The sequence below is a fragment of the Lonchura striata genome, chromosome 3, assembly GCF_050655825.1.
Source record: "Lonchura striata isolate lonStrDom1 chromosome 3, ASM5065582v1, whole genome shotgun sequence".
NCBI lineage: Eukaryota > Metazoa > Chordata > Aves > Passeriformes > Estrildidae > Lonchura > Lonchura striata.
In genome coordinates, this window is record NC_140705.1 from 16,642,811 (window position 1) to 16,656,736 (window position 13,926).

Below are 13,926 nucleotides of genomic sequence, written 5' to 3' on the forward strand. Positions count from 1 at the left end.
TTGGAGCCTTTGTGATTGCACCCATGTCACAGCTGTGATAAGAAGGAATGAGAACCTCATTCCCCTGATTTGCTTAAGTATCAATTTCTACAAAATGAAATAATTGCCTTTATAGATCACTGCCACAGACAGGGAAGTAGTTTCAGCAGTAAATTGAGAGATTTTCCTGTCAGGCAGATTTCTGTGCCCCAGGTTTTGCAAAGGACTAACCCTAACATCAACATTAATATATTTTCCTCATTGCAACCCAAGAGATAATCTTAGGTGAAAACTCCACAAATAGTCAGTTTTTAGATCTTGGTTGTGTCCATCACACAAAAATATATGCTATATGTCATCTCTATGCCAGGATAGCTACTGAGTGCATGAATGGGCACTATCCTTGCTGAGAACAGTGTGGCCTTTGCCAAGGTCATATTCCTGGTTCTGCACTAAGAAAAACTTTTCCTCCTATTTCCACTTTCAGGCCCAGACTGCATCCTTGGGACCAGCACCCTTTGCATTTTTTCTTATCACATTGTTTGTTGCTTCTTTACCATGGAATAACTTCTGCAATCAGCACTGCCATCCTGGGCCTCCCACTCTGGACAGACCTTCAGCTTGACCCTCTCACTCTGCTCTGTCCAAACAGCATCCTTTAATGTCTATAATGAAAATGCTTTAACCAGCCCATGGCTAGGCTTTCATGGAGTTGAAACCTTGGAATTTTGTCAAAATTTGTGGTTTATATCATGTAAGCATTGGTATTTCTTTGTAACATTAAAGGATTTTCTGGAGACTCTGCAGCATAGACGTTGCTGCCTAAAGGCCCTCAAATGCTGTGAAGAGCAGATTCTCAAAACCTTTCTCTGTTCTGCAGAATGGGAAAGAGCACAAGGAGCTGCACACCCATTGCTGGAATAATTTCCCCTATTTAAAGGAAGACTAAAGAATACAGAACTGTGCATACACAGGACTTTACCTCTTGTTCTAAGAAATGCAAAAACAAAAGCTGTCCTTGTATTTTTCTCACTGCCATTAATGTACCTACCACACTAATACTGGTTTTGTGCCTAGGAATTAGCAACACTTTTCATGCACATTTAAAAAATTAGGAAAAAATATCTTGCATACACGACTTTTGCATGAATATCCTACACTTCAGTTGCCTCAATACAGTAGAGGTTTATTGACTTACTGCAAGCTACATTTGAATGATTGCTTCATATATTATGATATGCAACATTACATCCTGTTTCTTTTCTATTTCTATAGCCCAAAGACTTATTGGAATTGGTGTGTCTCAGTCTCATAAAAAATACATGACTTTAAAAAAAGATTATTATATAAAAATCCACTAACCTTGAGAAACTGCAGAGGTGGGGGATTTTTGTGCTGGAATTCATTTCAGTTTGCTAACATTATCCCTGTGTATCTTCAGTTTGAAAGTACAATCTGGCAATTTATAATAAAGAGCCATGAAACAGCTTTCCAGAAAGAAATTAAAAAATCCTATAAATTAAAAACTCCCAGAAATCTGGATACTTGATTGCAAGTGAGAATAATATACTTCAGAGCTGGTGAAGAAAGAATTCAAATAATAATCTCTGGTATATAAGGACTCTGCTACTTAGTCAATAAAAGATGGGTAATCTTCTCCCAAGAGCTTTGCAATATGAACAGAAAATAACCAAAGTAAAATATTTTACATTATGTTATTGTGTGATTATTTAGTGAACCAGAGAGGTAGATGAGAAGCAGCACTCCAAAAGGGAAATATTGTCACTAAGGGAGATCTGTCAAACTAATGAAATGGATGTTTCTTCCCAGTAGCTGAGTGGTAGGGTACTAAAAAACTGGAGGACAGAGGAAGGGCTTAGCCAGAGCAATAATCAGAAGCAGCAGTAAGGCAAAACACTGTTGCATTACAATGTGAGATTCCCCCATCCCAAAGCATTAGTATGTGATATTTTAACCTAAAATTTTACAGCCAAGGAAAAAACGATGTATTTATTTTACAAATATATATATATATAAGCACAGGTATTGGATTTAGAAGATAAAAACAATCTGAAATAGCTGCCTGAGAATCAGCATTCCAAAATAAAATCTCTGCACTAAACTAAAATATTTCACAGGTTTTAAGTTCAAAACTTTCATTTTGACAGCTCTGTAAGAAAGTGATCTCTAGGGCTCATATTCTTTATCAAAACCTGTTCCGAAATAATTCTAGTAAAGTATCAAAGCTGGGTCCGTACAATTAGATGTTTATAGAGAAGGTTGAAGCTGTCAAAATAAGAAATGGATCACTGCCTAATTTCATTCATTTAAACTTTTTCAAGAACTTCTAAAAATCTTTGAAGGAAGTATGGGTTGTATTTAATCTTGTATTACTCTTAAGTAATAGACATATCAAGGCAAAGTTGCGGTACACCTATGGCTTGCCATGTCTCAAACAGCCTTGCTCCCTCTTTATGTTACTGACCCATTCTGTTGGGTCAGCAGCTTATGAAAATCACACTAAATTCAAGTTAGACCAAATTAACACAATTGAATTAAACACTGTGAGAAAGAAACCTTTTCTAAAACAATGTGATTGAAAGGATGTGAGTTAAGGTGCACACACAATAACCCTCAAAAGAGCTTTATGAGTCAAAATAGATAGGAGCCAAAAGATATGTGACCATATCCCATAATGCCAGTTTTCTGGAGTAGACACACTCAAAGTGCATCCTGTCGAAACTGGGCTACTGTGCAATAAAGTCACCTACTGAGAGAACAACTTTAAGAACCATAACTTTGGGCTTGTGATACACATAGTAAGAAGGGCCACAGGTGGTTCCAGTCATTTGTTATTAGGTTTGCCTCATGTTTAAAGTTATCTATTTCAAAGACAAGAGACCAGAACACAGATTGGAAGTGCAGGAAGTGCCTCTGCTTTAACTGTTTGTTCCTTATCCATCAAAATGAGACACTATAATCTGAACATCTTGAAATTGTAGAAGGAGGATAGTTGCCTAATGCTTAGACATGGATAGTAGCAGAACAGTAGGGGACTTAATTGGTGCTGTAGTATTGAAAAGATGATAGCTTTTGGGCAGTTAGGAAATTTGGTAAAATGTGCAACTTACTCTGTTTGATTGAAAGGCAATATTCAAAAAGGCAGGTGAGTCCATTAGAGACTTCATTCACACTACTCAAAATGTCAGTATTTTAACAATATTTTTAATTCAACTGAGAAAATTAATGAAAATCAATGAATCATTTCTCATTAAAAAGCTGTGAAAAAAGTTTAGTAACAGGTTGTCGTGGCTTCATCTCAGTGAGAAATTAAGCCCCACACAGCCTCTCAGTCACTCCCCAGCAGTGGGATCAGGAAGAGATTCAAAAGGGTAAAAGGTAAAAAAACCTGTGGGTTGAGATAAACACAGTTCAACTGGGAAAGCAAAGTCACACACATAAGCAAAGCAAAACAAGGGATGAAATCACATCTCCCAAGGGTCAGGCAGCTGTTCAGCCATCTCCAGGAGAGCAGGTCCCCATCACATGTAACAGTGACTTGGGAAGACAAACACCTTCCCTCTGAATGTCATCTCCTTCCTCCTTCTTACTACCATTTTATATACTGACCATGGTGTCATCTAGTATGGAATATCACTCTGACTACTTTGGGTCACCTGTCCCAGCTGTCTCCTCCCAACATCTCATGCACTTTCAACTTCTTCACCAGCATGGAGTACAAAACCAGAGCAGCCCTTGTCTCTGTACAAGCCTTACTCAGGAATAACGAAAACATCACAATATTATGAACCCTGTGTTCAGCACAAATCTAAAACACAGGCCCATACCTGCCACTGTGAGGACAATTCTACCACCTTCAAATCCAGACCACAGGTGTTTCATAGTTGGTGTCTTATATTACTCAAGACCCAAATACTTCCCCAAAACTGAATTAAACAAAGCTTAAGACTCTCAAAAGTGTTAGAAAATAGCTTAGCTTTCTTAACATGGAAACATTTTTATGCCATAAAATTGCTCACATGTATAAACCCACATAGATTAAGTACAAGAGCAAAATATCCAACCAATATAACTGCACAAATTTGGTATCTGTCAAGAAGACATCATTTTCTTGCCAAAAAAGCTGAACTTGCAGTCTAACTATTCCTCTCAGGGTTGGTATATAATGAAGTACAAACTCCTTTGGGAGCTGCTTTTGCTGCTGAAATTCAAACTAGAACAAGCAGACGCTACGGTGAGATAAGGAATACTCCTGCTATGCTCCACAGCTGCATTGTATGTCTGCAGTGTGCAATGTGAAATAGTCTTTGGCCTCCCAAGCACAGGCAATGAGCCAACAAAGCTCCTGCATCTATCTCTGTGCCTTTGCAGTCTAAAGAATGTGGTTATGTGCTTCGTTGAAGAAACAGAACCTTGAGGGAATGGAACTGATTATGGGGAGCTAGAGGTAAGGAGGAGAAAGGAAAGTGTGCTGCAGTCATTTAATCTGCCTAGTCCTAAAAATAGAATGAGCACACAAACAGGTTGGAAAATTCTACATATGATGCTGAAAACCTCTGAACCTGAGCCTTACACTTACCCATATTTAGCTATTTATCTGCAATGCTTTTGATAGCTCAAAATTTACTTTTTGTTCATACAACAACAACTGTAAATGAAGATACTTCACTTTTCTATCTCAGGAAAGCAGATATTATAAGAACTGTAGCAGTAAATGCAAACTGTAATAACTGATGCATTTAAAAAAAAAAGTTGCTTTTCTTTATGTCTCTGAATTTTAATAAAGTTTGATTAGAATTTTATTTATGCTATTTACATTATTTCAGTTTCTCTAATATAGAATCCTTTGCAATATTTTAAGGGGATGAGGGAATTCTACAGTCAGAGAACTCTATTTCCTGTTGTTTCAGAGCTAGACCTAACAGTATGGAAAAGTGATACAGAGTAGGCTTACTTAAAAATATCAGACTTGTTTGTGGTAAAGAGTGTCTGCATTAAACACCAAAATGTTTTCTAGAAGGAAATCAACTATCTTAAACACCTGTTGGAGTGCTTTTATCTTGGAGCCAGCACCCATGGAGGTGGATTAGGGAAGCCTATACCAGTAACAAAATTTACTGACTGAGTACTAGTTCACCAGTTATAAGCAAAAACCTAGTTTCAATCTACATTGCAGCTTGCATAATTTGAGTAGTCATTTATAAGCTACTGATTATTACATTTGGTCTTCCACAAAAAAACAAAAAAACAAAAAAAAAAAAAAAAAAAGAAAAAGAAATTACAGGAAGAGTTAAGTATGTCATGGAATGAAGAAACATAGCTGCATTAAACAGTAATACCTTACCTATGAGACAGCAGTAATTCACTTCAAATATAATCATGTTTCTGTCAGAAGTCAAGGTCTTAAGAAAAGTGTTTTCTAAGATAAAAAATCTTAGAAATCTTACCAGCTAGTATTCCATTACAACTATAAACTGAATTTTTTTTTGTTCTCTTTATAACACAGTCTTACCACTCTGTAATTGTAATCTAATCATCAATGTTGTAATATTTATTCCTTTTTATAAACTTATTATTTCTGCAAAGTACACAGAGCAGATAATGAGTCAAGTTCTTACTGAGTGGCAAAGAGAAGTTTAACTAAGTCCATTTTGGACTGAATTAAGTAATAGAAAATGTAAATAATAGACAGTGATTTTAAAGAGAAATCAGATCAAGAAAAGTTTGTGAAGAACAAAGACATAGGGAATATACTGAATAATGAATGGAAGAAAAATAAATATAGGGAAATTTAAGAAAAAATGAGAACATGAAAATAGAAGTCATACTTTTTAGATTTAAATTCACCAAGAGGATCTAGGAGACCTAATTTTTGAAGTTTATTCTGAAGCAACTTATAATTACAACTCCTTTTAAGAAAACTGTTGAGGACTAACATTAGAAATAGGTGTTTTCCAAATCACTCAGAAAGACATCCCTATAAAACAAAGGAATGAAATTTGTTATTTAGCAGATACTATCTTCAACTGAGAAGTGATCTACAGAGAAAACTGGAAAGTAAAATATCCAAACTAATATTTTAAGGCTTACAGTAGATTCAAAACAATATTGAAATACAATGACATAAGAACAATAGATTACAAATTATATAGAGGATAGTAGAGAACATTGCTGCTAAAGTTTAGCTTTGTTCAGCTCTGTATCTGAGAAGGTAACATGTCAGTTGGGAAAACTGTGTGTGAGGAAAAATTGTCAAGTTAATCAAATTCATTGGATTAATGTATCTAAATTTTGGAAAAGCCTTATGTGTCTTAAGTATTTCCTGAAGCATTTGCTTAATTTATCCATGGAAAGAATTACTCACTTTTAATAACCTTCAGTAAAAGAACCAGAGAGATCAAGCTTAAACATCTAAATTAGATAACAGGTTTTCTTTCTGGAAGTTTTAGATTAACCTAATTATTTTTACTGACAAGGAAAAAAATTAGCCAAACATTTATGAAAAAATGCTTTTTGAGGCTTTTGAACTTATACATGAATCAGAGTATGATTTCACTTTAGATTTATGTTACACTGGTAAAAATTCTGGTGTTATTAGACTTCTCAAACTTATTTACATGCACAATTGAGACAAAATTACACCAAAGACAAAATTTTTGACCATAAACAAGTGATAAAAGTGGAAGATATAGTATAATCCAAAAACAGAGCAGTATTTAACAGTGAAGTAGAACAGTTCCCTCAGTTCATGTAGCTATCTTTTTTTTTTTCTAAGCAAATGCTGATTTGTGGGGTCCAAATGCAGTCTTAAACAAGTACATTTCAAATCAAGTAAACAGTAAATAATGGCTATATTATTTGGCTATATTATTTGGCTATAATATTGGAACCCCAGCCAAGTATCTGGTAATGATTTTTTTCAGGAGATACCAACATGTAGCATTTTGCATCGTATATTCAAAGGTATATGAGCTCATGAAGGTGATTTTATCAAAGAAATTGGACTGTCAAGGTATGCTAGTTTCTCAGTAAGTTCACTGTGCCAAGCTTCCTAGAGGAATTTTTAATGGCACCAGCAGGAGGAAGTGTTTCTTTTTGTCAATCCTTCCTTTTCACTGTGAACTTCAAAACTCCCTAGTGAAACTAGAACACAAGAAAAAAATTCATCATATTCCTTAAAATGTTTTAAACTATCAATAAACCATCAGAACATGAGTAGGCTGCTGATTACATAATCAAACTTGCAAAGTATGCATTAAATCTGTTTTTAAAAAGCCCTGTTCACTGACAAATTGTAACTTTTTTTTTTCAAAAATGTAAAATAAAGAGTTACATTAGGACCCAGATAAATTTCTACTCTGTAACAGAGTAATACAGTGGTTATCTTTAGTAAACTGAAGTAATATTGTGTCTCAAAAATGTCAGTATTTTTAGTACATATTACACCAAAAGCATATCTGGAGACTAGAAGTAGTTTAGGGTAAAATATATTCTGATAACTAGTGTGTGGCAAAGCTAACAAATAATGTTAAGCCTTTTATATAATACATCTCACAGTATCCATGTGGCGATGCATAGTTATATTGGTTATTCCAAATGAGATTTAACTGATTATTACAGGCAAGTTAAATTTACTTTTCCACACATTTTCCTAGCCATTGTTCTTTTGTTCTAAGAATACAATGGTGTCACCAGCTGGATTAGGTGTTCCTGGTCTGCTGTTCTCAAAAGAATACACTTTATGTTTTTAATTAGATTATTTTGGGATCAGGATGCCCTAAAGCTTTGAGATGGAAAACAAGGAGATGAAAATAAAACAAAGGTACACATGAAAATAAAACAGAGGTATGCATCATAAAAAAAAAAAAAAAAAAAAAAGGTGAGAAGAAAGACCATCTTCTGATACTTAATGAGAGGCTGGGTTAAGATATGCCAAGATGAGCAGATATAGTAGCTGTGAGGACTGGATCAATAGAAGAGACTTTATTGAACAAGGGTCTTAAACAGAAGTCTAAGGTAGCTTTGAAAAATAACAGAAGAAAATTTGGACTCTGCAGATTGGAAGTTGCAAATTGTTCTGAGTCTATTTTGGTACAGAATTCCCATTGCCCTAGGAGTTCCACACAAGGAACAGAATGGCTCTCTGGGCTCAAACACAGCCTTGCTCAATTTATTGTCTATGAAAGAGCATTTGTGCAAAGACTCTCGAAGTCTGTAATCTAAGAAAAAACAAACACACTTTTACTGCAGCAGCTTAGAATTTTTTTGAACATACTTTGTGCAATTTAAGTTGAAAATTTTAAGATGAGGCTGTTGCAATTTAGTTTGTTTCCCTTAAAAAGAACCCTAAAAGTAAAATATATTGCTTAAGCAGCAGGCACCTTCTCCTTTTCAAGCTGCTTCTTATGCCTCAAGCAGGATGCTTATAGTCTGAGCATTTTTATTATACCAAAAAAATTCCAGAACAATGCCAGAGACTCCAGCAGCTGTGAGTCAAAACTAAATATTACATGGGTGGAATTGCCATAGTAACTAACTCAAATAAAACAGATAGAAAAGAAATGAGTCCACTATTCAGTTTATCTTTCACCTGAAGTTTAAGTTGTGATCACTTTCTCTGTTAAAGCTTACTAAAGAATATTATTTATATTATATTATTATTGATCTATTATCCAATAATATAATAATTTCTCTGTTTATAGGCATTTAATATTCCACAGCTATAAATTATATTGTACCAAGAAAGAAGAGACGAACTGGTGTCTGAAAATAAAGAGGCACAAAAAAGTATCACGAGGTCCCTGCTTCACTTCAGAACAGGGTTAAATTCCTCTTCTGTTTGCAGAAGGCAATACACCCTTTGTGGCTTCTGCTAGTCAAGATGGAAAAGCAAGCTAACCACCTTCAACAGCAGGTCCTGGGAAAGCATTGGAAGAGTAGCAGATTGCAAACAGCACAGCTCTGGACCTTCTCATGAGACAACCTTTGAAGTGTGTTGGCTCAGTCAGCAAAGATGTCCTCAGCCAACCTGGACCTCCTCTCCCCAGTGCTCAGGACCCTGTTTCAGACCCCCAGGGCCACTAGTCCCTGTTCTGCCAGCACTACAGCAGTACTGGTCTCCACCCCATCTTTTCTCATCTCCTTTTGCCAAACTTCATCACTTGCTGCACTGGGGGCTGTTGAAGGACCCTGTGCCCCATGGGTGAGGACATGGCCAGTCCTGGGACACCCTCAAGCCTGGCTGCCCAGCCCAGGGGAATTTGCTGGTTCATAACATTCTGAAAAGATTCTGTCCCAGAGAAGGTGAACAACAGGGTGGATCATCATGTCCAGCAAGTAATTAACAATAATTCAGTTCAGAAATGGAAGGTGGTTTTTAATGCAGGGTTTTCATTTGGTTTAATTTTGTTCAATGTTTTCACTAATAATCTGGTGAATGTAATAAAAGGTGTGATTATTAAAAATTTACTGGGGCTTACCTAGGGGGAAGGACTACATGTTGGTTGGAAAGCAGCATTATTAATGAAAAGGGTCATAACTGCATTTTACTAAAATTCATTACAAAAAAATGAAAGGATCTGTGCTTAAGTGAAAACGATCAGATAAAGAAAAGGATATGGAACATCAGTCCTTTGGAAAAGAATCTAAAGGCAAGGGTGAAAGAGAGTTGCATTGACCCACATCCAGGTGTAATGTTACTCAGAAGAAGGTAATCATGACACAGGAGTATGTCTGGCAAGACACACAAATGAACATTTTCTGCTTCATCTGGCAGAGTAGAAGACTCGAGATGGGCTGTGGCTACAACACAGGCAGTCTAAAGGAGAGTAATGCAAATGACCAGAGATTTAGAAAACATTAGCTATGAGGAATGTTTTAAAGAGTAGAAATTTCTTCCCCTTTAGAAGACCTGAGGGAGATAATGATAAAAAAACGTAGAGTATGAAAGTCTGTTTTAAAAAAGGGAGAAGGTATTCTATGTCTGTAGGATAAATTGTGACAAGAAACAATGAAGCTGAAAATTTAAACTGTGAAAAGTTAAGAAAAACAGAGTGCTGAGTATTTTGTTTTGAGTCTCTCTGCCACTGAGGTCTTTAGAAATACGCTAGACAGCCATCTGTCAGCAATGATAACATGTATAGTTAATCTTGTCTTCTGGGATGGACTGTCTCTTAGAGACCCTTCCAACAGTTTTTTAACATAGTTATTGCCAAATCCCAGCAGATCTTTAATGGGAACATTGGCAAGATAGTATGTACTGAAGGAGCTGTAAAAGAAATACACAACATCTAGAAATATGGTCTACTGAATTTTCAGATTAATTGTGTAGGACTCTGCACTTAGTTCTTCTTGCTGCTACACTTTGTGAGGAAAAATAAGGCACAGCATGTTATTGGTTTACAATGGTAGCTTTAGGTTTTCTGGAGAAACAGAAATTCAAGCACATTTGAAGGACAAAGAATGTCAGATAAAATGTTTGTTACTGCTACAAACCCCATGACAGAATTTATTTGGAAGTATCAAAGACAACTTCAACGATGCACCGTGAAATCTGAAGGCAGGTTCATACCTACTCTATGTTGAATACAGCATTTCTGGGATGAAGGATTTTTAGGGTGTTTTTTTGAACAGTAAAAAAAGAAAAATTTGTGGAAGGAACAGTATTAGAAAATAAACTAAACTTAAAGAAAGGTAAAGCATACAACACAGGAGAGCTGAGTGTTAGTTTTTTGAAGCAACTGGCCATTGAGAGGTCTCTTTCCTTTTTATGTCAAAGGTAAGAAGGCAGATGTCTAAAGTTGGATACCTGCTTCTGCTCTTCTGGTCCTCTGATGAAAGATTTATTAAGTTCTGCAAAACAAAACTAGTACTTTGTTCTGTTTTTTGTTTGTTTGGCTGGTTTTTTTTTTGGGGGGGTGGGTAAAGGGAGTAGATAATACAGAACTGGAACTGGTTTTGGCATATATATGACTACTTAACTGTGTCCTGTTGAAGTTAAGCTCAAGGGAAGATCTCAATTTGAGAAGGCCAGTGTGAGTCCCACACCAGCTAAATGTTTTACAGGACTGTTTTAACCACATTTGGCAAAGTGAGGTAATGTCATAATGTAGAATAGTGTAGCAATTTACCTAAAAGAACATTTGGTGCCACACTGAAGGACAAATGGACAAGTTACTGTTTAAGTGGCATTGGACAATTTACACAGATTTCTACATCAAAAACTAATTCACCCTGCAACTTGCAAAATTACTTTGAAGGCATTGGTTCAATCAGAAAGCACAGCTACAACAGCAGTGCACAACTGTAATGGTGCTTTATAAATGGCAGAACTGTTGAAAACTCCCATACACGTTGGTCTTAAGGCAAGGGATGGGACACTGGGCAGCAGTTTTTCAGTGTATCAAAAGACCAAATGACACAGCCTATAAGGTTCAGGCATAAAGAGTGCAGAAGGAAATAGCTGGGTTAAAAAAGGCAAAAGCAACAGCCCATGTGTATGGTAAATCTCATTGGAATCAGCAACGTGGCACACAGCCAATGGCAGGACTAAGAATGCTCTGGATACGTGCATCTGATCTGGACAGGTTGTGATTCCAGATGGCCAAAAGACAAATCACATCCAGTTTCAACATTTTAAATGTTTAATTTTATTTAAAAGTCCTAACGGAGCTTTTCTGAGCAGGAAATGGCATGATCACTGCTATGCACAGCTCCAGGTGGGAATGAGTGCATTATTGTCATTTTTATTTTGAGCGAAGTCCTCCTGGTGTGGAGCAGCTGCATGGTCCCTAGGCATCCTGAAAGGTGGCACTCCAACAGGATGTCTGGAAGCACGGCTGGCGTGTCCCAGAAGGGGCTGCTCAAACCAGTTCTGCACAGACGGCTGGGAAAGTGCGAGTTCCCCTGTCGGTCACTAGCGTTCAGAGCGCCAGCTTGGACGCCAGTCTGTCAGAATTTAAACTGCCTTCACAAACGGCATGAACTTTATACATGAGAGGAGTAGGCAGCCTACAAGGGACCCAGCAGGGATGCTTTCCAAAATGATCTAAGGCATTGGAAAAAAAATAAAAGTAAAAAAGGTTTTTATTGTTAACATGAAGTACAGTTTGAAAATGCAAAATATAAAAACTTCATCATTGGATAAGTTTTCTCAAAGCAACTTCCTACCATTCACAGGAGGCACGACCGAGAGTGTAGCAGATATTTAAATTAGTATCATGATCTTAAAAAACCTTAGGGATTTCTTAAAGGGAAAAAGTTATTGAGAAAAACTTATTTGGACTTTGTTCCATACCTTCCTAAATTCTCTAATCATATTCTTCTTCCTACTAATTAAAGGCCAATATACTGCAGTTTAATAACTGTCCACGATTCACTGAGAAAGAGAATGAGCTGTCTTGTTCTACATAAAATCATCCATGAACCTCCATCCCATCATCATTTATTTTTAGAAGTAGGCTTGGCAGCTCCTCTTCTGGGCCTTGCTGGCAGCATTTTATATTTTGCCCCTCTGTGCATTGCACCTTGGACAACACCAGCACAGCGGATGCAGAGCACAGGACATCAGGGCAAAAAAAGGCTTAGAGTCCAAACTATTAAACCTCACCAACTGGCTATGTGTGCCCAAGGAGATTTCTAGAATTATCTTTAATTAGTGGTAACAATACTGTTGTCAGAAAGGAGAGATGGATATGGGTTTTGAAGCCCTTAGCCCCAGATGTGCTTTGCAGCTGGCAGGCAGGTTGAGCACAAAACTCTTTCTTTGAAAGCCAATAGCTGCTTGTGGAAGGGCTTTGACTTCTCTCTTCATGAGACCTTGGGAGTTTTAAGGCAGCAGGGAATACAGGCTTCAGCTTTCTTGTAGAGGTTTGCTTTAGTGGTTTTATCAGTCTCTAACTTAAGCAGAAGGACATGTCAGAAGGTTACTAGGTCAGAGGAAGAACATTGCTCTTACATATAATCACAGTATCTCTGTCTGCCTGTGACATAACATTATAGACCCTTTTTTATCTAAGCTAGTCATTGGTAGTTCATTAAATAAAACCAAACTATTCATACCACAGGTTAGAATATTCACTGCCAATGCTGCATAAATACAAACCCACAGGACTGCTTTGAGTACATGGGTCAACCATTCAGTCATATCTGCTAAAGAGCTGTGAAGTAGCAGCAGTGATTTGCCTGCATCCCCTCAGTTACATAAACATAAGCCATGAAAGTCTTACTAGAAGCTCTTTTGCAACAAGTCAACTTCTAAATTAGCTTGTAGATCCATTAGACCCAAAACTTTGTTTATATTAGAACTGCCAGAGAGGTTGTAATTTGCTCTTCTTTTTAGTTATGAATACCATGGATTGCAAGACTAAATAGAACAACACTGAACAATAAATGAAATTAGGGAACAGTTAACATCGATCGGTTCATGTCTGTTGCCAAGGGCAGTCTTGGTGAGCCTAATTTTAAATTCTATTGAACAAATTAATGTGTAATTTCCTTATCACAAACAGTGTCTGATCAGAAGAAGCTTCAAGAGGTAAGGATTGCTAATGGATTATGAAATTGGATCCTAGCCATGGCAATCAGCCTGGAGCTTTGCATCACCATTAATGGATGGTCTATAAGTACAGTGTGAAGAGATAGAACATTGGTCATAGACAATTCTTCATGCTGGGTTTTCTTCATCAATGTTTCTTGTCTTTAGACCATCTCTGCCTTCTTTCAAGACCTTTTTTAAAATGGCTTCAGGATTATTTATTTTCTTTACCTCTGGTTTGTTTTTTTTTATTCCCTTGCACTCTTCATCCTTTGGTTTATTTTTAAAGGCACCTAAAATAAATTTGAAGAATTTTATGAATCAGCTGTGTCAGCTTCTGTAGCAGCAGCAAACACAACTACAATTTTTGTGTGACCAGACAAGCATTTGGG